This window comes from Thermobia domestica, chromosome 7 (genome assembly GCF_964235325.1).
Source record: "Thermobia domestica chromosome 7, izTheDome1.hap1.1, whole genome shotgun sequence".
NCBI lineage: Eukaryota > Metazoa > Arthropoda > Insecta > Zygentoma > Lepismatidae > Thermobia > Thermobia domestica.
Window position 1 is genome coordinate 301,421,396 of NC_137460.1, and position 11,241 is coordinate 301,432,636.

Here is an 11,241-nt window from a genome sequence, read left to right on the forward strand (position 1 = left end):
ATTTGTGTTGTATTAGTAGTAATGTTAAAGCAGTGGAATGGAAGATTCAAATAAATAAGAATTATTAAAAAGATTTTCTCTATAATAAAGAATAATAAGTGGGAATCATATCCTGTAAATTATGTATAAATACTGGTACAAACTCAGGCACTTTAACTTTTAAATTACAATTAAACTACAATTACATATTCGTAATGCAGCTACAAACTATCCACTTAAATGCACATAATGTTTAAGTTTATAGTTTTTAGCAGTGTATTCTACTTTACGGATTTATTTGATACTTTTTTTCTGTTAACGTGGTAAAGGTAATTTGTTATTTTGTTTACCTAAGTTTGATAACTGTCATTTTCTTTAACATGGTTATAATTTTTTAGCTACATCTTTATCTCTACATGCAAGTGAATTTGTTTTAGTTGCGTTATTTTTACAATATAATAACAGAATTGTGATGGGGTATTCTGTTGATTTTTATGATTCATTTACTGGATAGCACTCTACATCTCATAACCTTATGCAGTAAACATTCAAAATCAGCACAAATAACAAATGGAATTTTTATCGTGTACTGATAGCTCTCAAATTTAACATACGTATGTTGTTTTGGCATTTCTATTTTCGCAACTTCGTGAGTAGAACAATCTTTCTCATGTTTATCTAATGCTTTTAAAACTAAAAGTATAACAAACATCTATCATAAATATTTTCGAGCTCTCCATTTTGTTAATTGAGAATAAACCAGTCTATTTAAATCTTTAATCCAACAATAGTGAATTTTATTTTCTTCTTTTAATTCAATAAATGTACATAATTGTCTGTTTTTTTGTTTTGGGTATAGTATATAATGTACAGACTATTTTTCTTTATACTATACACATTAATTGATATATCGAATCTTTTTTTCAATTTTTTGAACCTCACTTAGCTTTAGAGGAAAATGGATATCTTTTAATGTTTCTTCTACTTTTGTTAATAGTTTATCTCTTTTAGATACTCGTTCTCATTCATTATAATATTCAGAAGGGTATAAAGCTTTATATATTGAGTAGGAGAAGCATTTTTTATCTTTGTTTTGTATATTAATAACAGCTTTCTTGTTTTTAATTCTTCTGGTTCCATTTATGATGACGCCCTACATACTGCATATTTATTGAATGTTAATTCTGAAAAGTTGATATCCATAAGAGCCCAAGCACAACCTTTATCTATTCTTGTTTTTAATATTTCTTTAGCATTAGTTAAGAATTCTTTTAAATTGGTTGATTGATGTACTTCTTTGTTATTACCATTAAAGTTAGTTTCGAATTTATTTATATTGATAGTTTATCCAACAATTAGCTTTTAACGAACCATGTTTCTTTAAGCTCATTTTCGTTCTGTTTACTATAACTTTTGATGATATAATAATATACTATTCTAGATCACGTGCGTCATAATCTGTTTTAAAACTCCAGTTTTCTCATTTTCATTTAAATGCTGAATTTTGAATTTTACATCGATTGTTAATTTTAGTATTTATTTTTGGTTCTTTAAATATTTGTTTCTTTAAATGGAAATAATCCCTTAAGTTGTAATCAGTTTTGTTTGTCTTCATATTGTTTATTACAATCAGTAAGTTCTGCTTTCTACAACTGGAAGTAATCTTTTAATTCCTTTCCTTTGCATTGTTTTATTAATTAAATTACAGTATATATTTATCTAAATGTTTCATCTTATTGTTTCTTACTTTACCATTTGATTTGATTTCATTTTTCTTATATTACCATTACTACTATTATTAAAACTCATCTTCTCTATTATAAAGTTAATCTTTCATTCTACTGTTTTTTACACTACATTCAATACAACAGCTAGTATTCTTATGACCTGCAAAATACTTATGATTATTAACATGTTGTATTACGAATACGGCTTTCATGATAATAAACTATCAGTCAATAATAATATAATAAAAACTAGTTCATTTGTAAGAATCTACCTCATAGTGAACCTCACTATTAATTACAAGTTCATTTTCTTAGTCATTATTTCAATCTGATTCTGATGTATAGCTTTCCTTTAAAATAATTTTTGTTCTTTTAAAATCTTATTTTGTTCTTTTACACCATTTCTTTTCTTTTAACAGCATTTGTTATTCGATTGATGCTGCTAAAAGTTTAAGATATTTCATGAATAAGTTTAAGTCCATCACCAATTAAATCACAGTATTTATCCGTATTTTTATATAGAAAATATTTAAAAATGTATATTTTAATACAAAAAATGAAATTAATTATATTTGTATACAGAAGAGTTGTTATCGAATATGTCATATGCTAAAAAATATTATCTCTTAAGTCTGTATTTGACTTTGTAAGTAATACGTTAAGTATCGTAAATGATATTGATGATGATTATACTGATAAAGATCTAAACTATTTTTGTATCTCTAATGATGTGTAAGATCATTTATTCAAAATAGTTTTTCGATACAAGTAATTATCATCAAAATAGTAGATAAAAATACCTCAAGTAAACAAGAAAATACTTGGTAAAATAAAAGATGAAGTTAAAGAAGAGTGTCTTGGTTTAAGATCAAAAATGTATTCAATTAAAGTACCATAGAATTGTCTAAGAGATAAAGATAAATTCGATAAAGGAAAATGTAATAAAGCAAAAAGCGTAAAGAAAAATGTTGTGTATAGGATCGTATTTAACGAATATAAAGACTGTTCGTACAATGAAAACTAATACTATAAGAAGATGAATTTAATTAGATGTGTTTTCAAAGGTGGACTAAGCATAAGAAGGTGTAATAAGAAATGCATGAACAAAATATAATAAAGTTAGACCGTGTTCAATATTATTGTTAAACTTGTAAATCATCTGCGACACGTATCAAAGAAGAATGTAACAGCTCTTTCTCTTTTGGCGCTTGTAGATCCGAAAATATGCTTATATTTATATCTGTAAATGCGTAGAATAATTTTCGAGTAGCTGTAAACTTAACTTTAGTTTAGTTAGAAATATAAATATACTTTATGGTATATGCTATAAAGTTTTGTGACCATTAAAATTGTAACCTCTGTAGGTTGGGAAATGTTCTGTATCAAAGAAGTATATATAAAATTATCTGTCCTAAAATTTTGCCTTAGAGGCGAGGTGTCTTATCTACTAATCTGAATCACATTCTGATATCAGTGACACCATACTAGTGAATTCCTGTAAAGGAAGGACATTATTCTTCCGATGTGGTCAAACATCTTTGAGTACTATTGAAACTGTGTTAAAATGTTGGGTCAGAAATCTCTCGATTGTTTTGACGCAGCTTTGCGCCACTCCCTATCCTGGACCAGACTTTTAATTTCTTTGCACCTTTTCTTCTCCAGTCTTCTATTATTTGGTCTGTATATGTTAATTGTGGTCTTTCTCTACTACTTCTCCTTCTGCAATTCCCTCCATAGCTACCAAAGTGATTCCTCCAAGTTTCATACTGTGTCCAATCATCCTCTCTAATCTTTTCGAAATATTCTTCACTATACTCTCTTTCTCGTAGCATTTCCAATACTCTTTCATTTGATATCTTCTCTGTTCATTTAATTCTCAACATTCTTCTTATATTATAGCACTAATTTTCAAAGGATTCTTTCTGTTCTCCGTTTTACGTTGAAATGAAGATTTTTTCGTGCATCAACAACTCAACACCTATAGCGCTGCCCAGGTCTACCAACTGTCTGCGTTTACTGGAATTGTAACATGTAAGTTGGAATGCACTTATCCAAGTGCTCGTGACACCAGATACGACATAATGAAGTCATATTAGTGAAAGAGGGAGGTGCCCAAGCTGGTGACTATACAATTCACCAGTAAGATTCCCTATAGCGAGAATATCGTCCTTAACATATTTTTATTATGATTACTACTGCACTTACGTCGTAACAGGTTTGTTAAGTCTAAACGCAAAATTTAACGTCAAATAACTTGGGAATCGAAAACCAGCAAACTGTTATATTTTATATGTGTACAAAATTTGTATAGTTCTATAACCATTCCAATTTTGATCCAGATTGGATGAGTTTCTTCAAACGAGTTTTAATGAAATTTCTTGATTTCATCGAAGTGAACTTTGTGGTGGACAAATACCATGTGAGTGGGTTTTTCGGGGTTCTCCTGTTTTCTCCCACTTTCTTCATTCCACAATTTCATTCATTTCTCATTTTCACGTTATCCCTTAGCCTACACGGCATAACCACGAATGAGACGTAAATGTGAAAGACTTCATTTCAAAGATTTTTCTTGATTTCATTGAATTCAAACCCAATTTTCCTGGTCAATAACACATAAGATTTGCGTATCCATGATATTTCACGCTAAGTTCAAATAGTGTTGAACTCCTCAAAGTATACTACTATGTCAGGTTTGGATAAGTTCAGAAGACTTTTATTCAGTGGTGTACGCAGAATTTCTCATATTCTTTCAGAGCTCACGTGATTTTTGTATATACATATTAATATAGTAAGTTTTTGTTTATCCACAGTATCTTGTTCAAGGGGGTCAAAACCCCGAAACACCTTTTACATGCGCCACTGGTTTTATCGATTGCGATTCAATAAAGTTTTATCATTTCAATGTGTTCAAATCAATTTGATGGTCCATAACAGGACACCCAATGGTCTGCATGCCATAATATTCCAAATGTACGATGATATCATGGTGTATCAGCACGTCAATTTTGGTCAAAATCGGACAAATTTCGCCAACAGGAAACAATATGTAATATCATTTCTCAAAGTCCGAGCCTAACTTTGATGGCCTATAAGCTCAAGAACCAAAGGTCTGCAAATCAAAATATATGTACTGAACTCGTAAAGTTCTTCCGTCGTCCGTAAAGTTTTGGTTGAAATCGGATGAATTTCATTTTTAAAGGAAAACCAAGTAAAAAACGAAAACAAGCTTTAAATATAGCGCAATTTTTGTCATTACGAATCGTGCATCAATTGAAATATATTTAAGAATTAGAATTTCATAGGGTAAAGATTTCTGATTTAACCCTCGCACTACTTAGGTATTTTTTGTAACGATGACTACTAAGGAAGACTTATTTTGTACCCACCTCTTAAGAATAAATGTTCTTCGTAAAACAAATTACAAATTCTCCCAGAAATCTACAGTGACTGAAGTGAATGGTACATGGGATAAGACAAAGCTATTTAATACATTGTCATCTAAGAGTGACACTTCTAAATATCAGTCACATTTCCTACCAACGGCGGGAGGGGTACTTTGTGCCCACCAACTTAAGATAGCAAATTTATGAGACATACTAACGTTCAATTTGAACCACCCTAAGGTATACGCTTTAGATAAACATGTTGAGCAATAACATAATTTTTACAATTTTAAAGAAAATTATTAGAAGAGTAATTACAAAAAAAAATTACTGTAGTAGGCACAAAATACCCCCGTTGATAGCACGAGGGTTAATAAAATGTGAACGCTAAGTAATAAAATAATTAACTCAAAATAGCAATGTTTTCAGTCTTTTATTAGCTAGGGGGTAAAAACAAAGCGTATGAATACACTCGAAACACAATCAAAGACCTTCTCCAGGAACCAGTTTTCCAGCAACATAACTTATTCGTTTTGTTACTCTTTGTTTTATGAACATTTAGTAAAGTAGTAAGTATAACAATAAATTTGAATCAAAATTATTTCCACATTATTCCGGCATAAATTTCACAGTAAGAATATAATTACTATAAATTAGTGTGCTGATGTTCAAAAAGAAATTATTACACAATTTTTCAATAATATTAACCTTAGTTCCTCAAAGCAATTTCTACAACGACCACAGACTTTGCCTTCTTAAAGACAAAACTAGTTTATAATCTCCTAGACAGCCAAACTCTCTAATAATATAATATATGTATATACTGAATTATATGCTTTTTATATAGATATATATTTAATTTCTTGTATACACATTATATTTACGATTTCTCAGTTGGAATATTTCTTCCCAAATCCTCTTCATATATCAATGAATGAAAAAAAACTTTGTTTAGAATCATCGGTATTTATGATAAAACAAACCATTGTAAATTGCACTTATAAATTCTGAATATAAATTGTATGTAAACAAAATAATTAAAATAATGATAATTCGAGTTAGTGCAAACTCTTACACATAAATAATTAAGAAAATATATGTTCCCTTACGAGTCCTTCGCAATAAAAGTTACACCGTTTTCCTTCTATCCAGAATAACTGAAAAATTCAAATTAATACGAAAATTTGGAAAATATGGCGGCCAGTAACATAGAAATTAATGTTACTGTGAAATATACTGATAAAAGGCTCATACAGTCTCATAAAGTTATCGTGTACTTCTCAGCTGAAAATCGTATGCACAACATTCATACTTTAGGCTCTCTTAGTAGCCAGAAGGCTAAAACGTATGTTTTGTATGCATGTGGGTGGTCTCAGTGACAATACGAAGCCTTGGATAAAAGCCCAAATAGTGAGTTGTATTCGAGTTCGGTTGGCATCGAATGAACCTGTAACTCCAATCAACGAAATCAGGCATTCTATATTGTTTGGAGCTATATAGAAAGTGTACATTTTACTGACAATGACTCTTACGAATTGAAAACCTTTGCAAAGCTTTTTCCATATGCTTGCTTGATAGTCTTACGCGCTCTTTTTCTAACACCGAGTTTATATAATCGCTTAGATATAAACGGATTAAATGTTAAAATAGGCGTAACAAACGCATAACTTCTTAACGTATACATCTTTAGTTGAGAAAGGTGTACCTATATACGTTTAACAAATTGTTTGTCGTTTAATGTTTCTCATCTACGAAAAGATTTTTATTATTATGCAAACAATATATGAGCTGATTACTGTAATCAATGTTTGATCACTTTCAACCAGTGGTGGTTGTTGAGGAAAGTCCCTTTCTTGATGATAGCTCTTTGCCATTTAAGTGAAATATGAGGCATAAAAGTTGAGTTTAATGAAGGATACCAACCAATTGGACCCTTAGTCATGTAAACTACTGGAAGAGAGTAACCATAAATGAAGAAATAACAACGAATCCTGTCCAGAATAAGGAAAAATGTTAAAGTTTTAGCTTACTTCACTTTCAGGATTTTAAGACGAAAGGATAAGATTCAGAGTAAATTGTTAATATTTTTTAGCTCTTGATATTAAGCCTTAATCTTTATCCGTTTGACTTAAAAATCCTAATAGTGGGTCCAGCAAAAATTTCGTGGTCACTTCTTCAATCATCTCAGTACAGAAAGTAAAAGAACAGACTTACTATTTATTGTATCTTTCTACCCTCATTTGAAATTGATAAAAAAATGTGCACATACACATAATATTGAAGAAATTAATATTATCTTTCCATTGTGCTGGTGCCACAGTATGCGAAGCTCTTTTCTGGTTTATGCTTAAGATTATTCTCATTCTACGTGCAAAATATTTCTTTGTGCAATCAGACAGCTGACTAAAACTTTCACTGATCATGAAGTGAGAACACATTCGTAAAATATATCTAGGAGTTAGTTTTGCTGGTTCATAAGTGTATCCATGTTTATGAGTTGCTCACAACGAAATATCAGAGGAAAATTTAAATTAAATATTTTTGATTCATTAAACATTATGCTACTTCAATTTAGTCTTAAACATGGATAATTTCAATCACATCTTAAAGTTACGTCGGTGAGAACGGAACTAAAGTCACAGAATTCTATTCCATTAATATATTTTATACTAGTAGAAGTTATCTTTGAAATGTATTCACTCACACTGTTCTCAGATACGACAAACTAAACATGGAAACTCACAATTTTGCCTCCGTAGTTATCCTTTGATCGTCGCTCAAATTTGTCAAAATAGCGTTAGAAATGGAAGGAAACATACACGAAAATACTTTCACTAATATTAAGGTACTCCCAATCCGACTGTGTTTCAGAACAATTAGCTTAAAGCTGAAATCTTAACCTCACCTATTCTTGTGATCGTGTATTTTTCTCTTTAGTTCTGCCACGAACTGCATCTGTTGTTACAATTATTTAGCTTTATTTCTGTTACTGATCCACTCTATAACCTCATTCATTTACATATTGTTGATATCTATAGAAATATATTACATTATATATATATATATATATATATATATATATATATATATATTATATATATATATATATATATATATATATATATATATATAAAAGACAAATTCTGACCAAATCATCAGTACAGTATCGGCAAAGTAGCGTTACAGTATTGGCCTTCATCAGATAATGTGTATGATGAAGGCAAAGATACATCGCCGAAGGCTGAAGCTGTAACGCTATTATTTATTAGATAGTATATATATATATTGAAACCCGGACAAGTGATGATGAAGGTATAGACTTGAATATCAGTTTGTGTCTGAGTCCATTGTATATTCTGTCCCTTTCTGTCACAGCAAAACATGTATACACGTATTAGCAGGGTTTCGTCAAATTCTCTGAAATTAGAGCAACAAATGTTGATGTAAAATGAATAATGACGTCTCTTTGATTAGTTCATAGATTGGAATTCTATTGATAGCTTGTTTCATTATTGTTGAAATCATAGAAGATGGTACTAACAACTATAGACGCATTTATGAAGTATTGGAGTTTTAGCAAACTGTTGTCCTCTCAGAAGAGGCAAATTCAAGTATTTTCATGTTCTAATTTCTAAACTTTGTTTCCAGAGATCGTTGTGGAATCAATGGCTTTCTTTATACAGTGAAAAGTACACAGTATTCCTCCATTTGTTTCTGTAACGCAGTTTATAAGGTTATAACAATTAGTGAGGTAATAATCAAGTATCCATAAGTTAAAAATACAATAATGATAATAAAAAAATAAGACGACAGTTCACAAAACTGGCACATGTGCGTCATCTTATCTCCAGACCACAAAGAAATTGCATTATTTTTTACATTTGTTTCTCGGAAATATTCAAATAGGATATAAATAAGTAATGTGATAAGTATAATACAAAAGAATTCTTAAACCTAATCAATTCGAATTCGTAGTTTCGACGTTGTTACGAATACTTGGAAAATTTCTCCAACTTTACAAAGATATTGTAAAGCTTATCCGAGTTTTAAATTATTATTTCCTCAATAATAGTTTAAGAAAATTAACTTTGTTCTGCTGTTAGTAGTATAAGTAATACCTTTTAGTGATTGCTAACACACGTGAAAAATAATCCATTGCACAGTTTGTTCAATCAACATCTCGAAACAAAGGACATGCTCCAGTGTGTGGGCCTAATTTAGTTGGTCAACTATTTGGAACACTTTAAACATCATACTTTAAAAAAACGCCTGAGGGAAGTAAGTAAATTCATATCTACTACGAAACTCAATATTAAATCAACTATGTACAACATGTCATTTCTATATGCATTACAACTTGGCATTTTACTAGAGATAATTATACGAGGAAATGTGTTTGGTGACGCAGGATAATGTGTGAGCGTAAGAAAACGAAGGAGGTGTGTAGCATAAAAGGATAGAACACGAAATGCGGATAAATGAGCACTATGAAGGCACAACAATACTTTACAAATCAAAGAAAAAGACTTTATTTCATTCGTGTGGCATTTGCACTACTTATCCTTTGGTCCCTGTTTGTCGAACGTTATTGCTACCGTGCTATTCAATTATTTTCTACAACATTTCCTTTCATCTCGTTCGTTATTGCATGTACTGAGACCCGTATTTCAACTGTTTCTCAAAAGCATTATTGCTCCGAGTTAACCGTTAAATTCATATTGTGATTCTATCACGGCTCTTTGATGTTAGTTAATGGTTAGAGGATATTTATCTATTAATTTCTCATAATTTTAGTTCATGTTAAAGAATTTTCATTACACCCAATATATTTTGCCTCTGAAGTTTCAATATAGTTGACTACCTAAACCAGGTCCATACTTTAAAACTGTTGAATACTTCATCAAAGGATTATAGTGAAAGTTATTTTCATCGAAGATTTTTAATGCCTTACAATACTTGTTTTGAGGATAATTTAATGTTATAGCAGCCTCAAAAATGTGTGTACTGCAATATTCAATTTGATTTGTTAACGTAATTTGATATAATATTGCATTAGGAAATTGTTTTCCTTACGTTAATATTTTATATTATTTTTATCTTTTCTCAGTGTTTCATGTCTATGTTCTTTTATACCATAAAGTTACAACAAGCGAATGTTCCTTTTCTGTTCATTATGTGAAATCGTTGTTAGATGCAAACAAAAAATGGAAAACTTTTAATTTGATACTTTAAAATGTTCATTTGTTGGTTTATCTTCATTGAGAAAAAAACTTCTCAGAAATCTGTTTCACAATATGTCATGTCATAACGAAACTTACGTAGTAGGTTTAGTAAGTTTTGTTATCGAATCAATTGTTGTAACTTGTAAGTACTCTTGGGTTCAGTTTTCATAACAGTAGTGATACAATAAATTCTTCGTAGGAGTGTATTTGTTTTTTTTTAAAAAAAAAACATTATTGTTGATGTTATTGGAATAGAAAACAATAACAAGATGTGTACATTTTTTTTAAAAAAATGTTAATACTAGTTATTGAATAAATTGAAGTTAATATCTTTTTTCTATATATTGTTCCTATTCTTCAAGATTATGTAACTGAAGCAACCCCATTAAATAGTCTTCCTGTAGTCAAAAATGTAAAACTTTTCAACAATAACTTTTCACATCTTTCACCCGTTCAATGAATTGTCAGTTATAGGAACATTTCATTTCATATTCATGTAATAAAATGACACAATGTACTATCAATAATATATGAAACTCAACAATCAAGCATTTTTAGAGGAAAAAGCTTATGTTACACGATAACCGCCTGAATAATTGCTCAATCAATGGCAAGGAAAATGTCGTAAGTTTAAAAGAGGCCCTTTACCGTTGGACGAACAGTTATAAGCGTAAGATTTAATTTTCATATTTTACAAAATCAAATTCTATGCGTTCAGCCTTTTTAAAAAGAAGATTTCTTAATACGAAATGCCGATATGCAAGAACTATGAGCGATGTATTTACATATATAAATAGATATATATTGCATTGTTTTACAAATACTTATTAACCTGTTACCAGGATATTTGTAAACAATTTACGTGAACCTTATTAAATTGGTGGTAACTTATTTTACAGAGATAATATGAATACCTTGTATAGGTCAGCC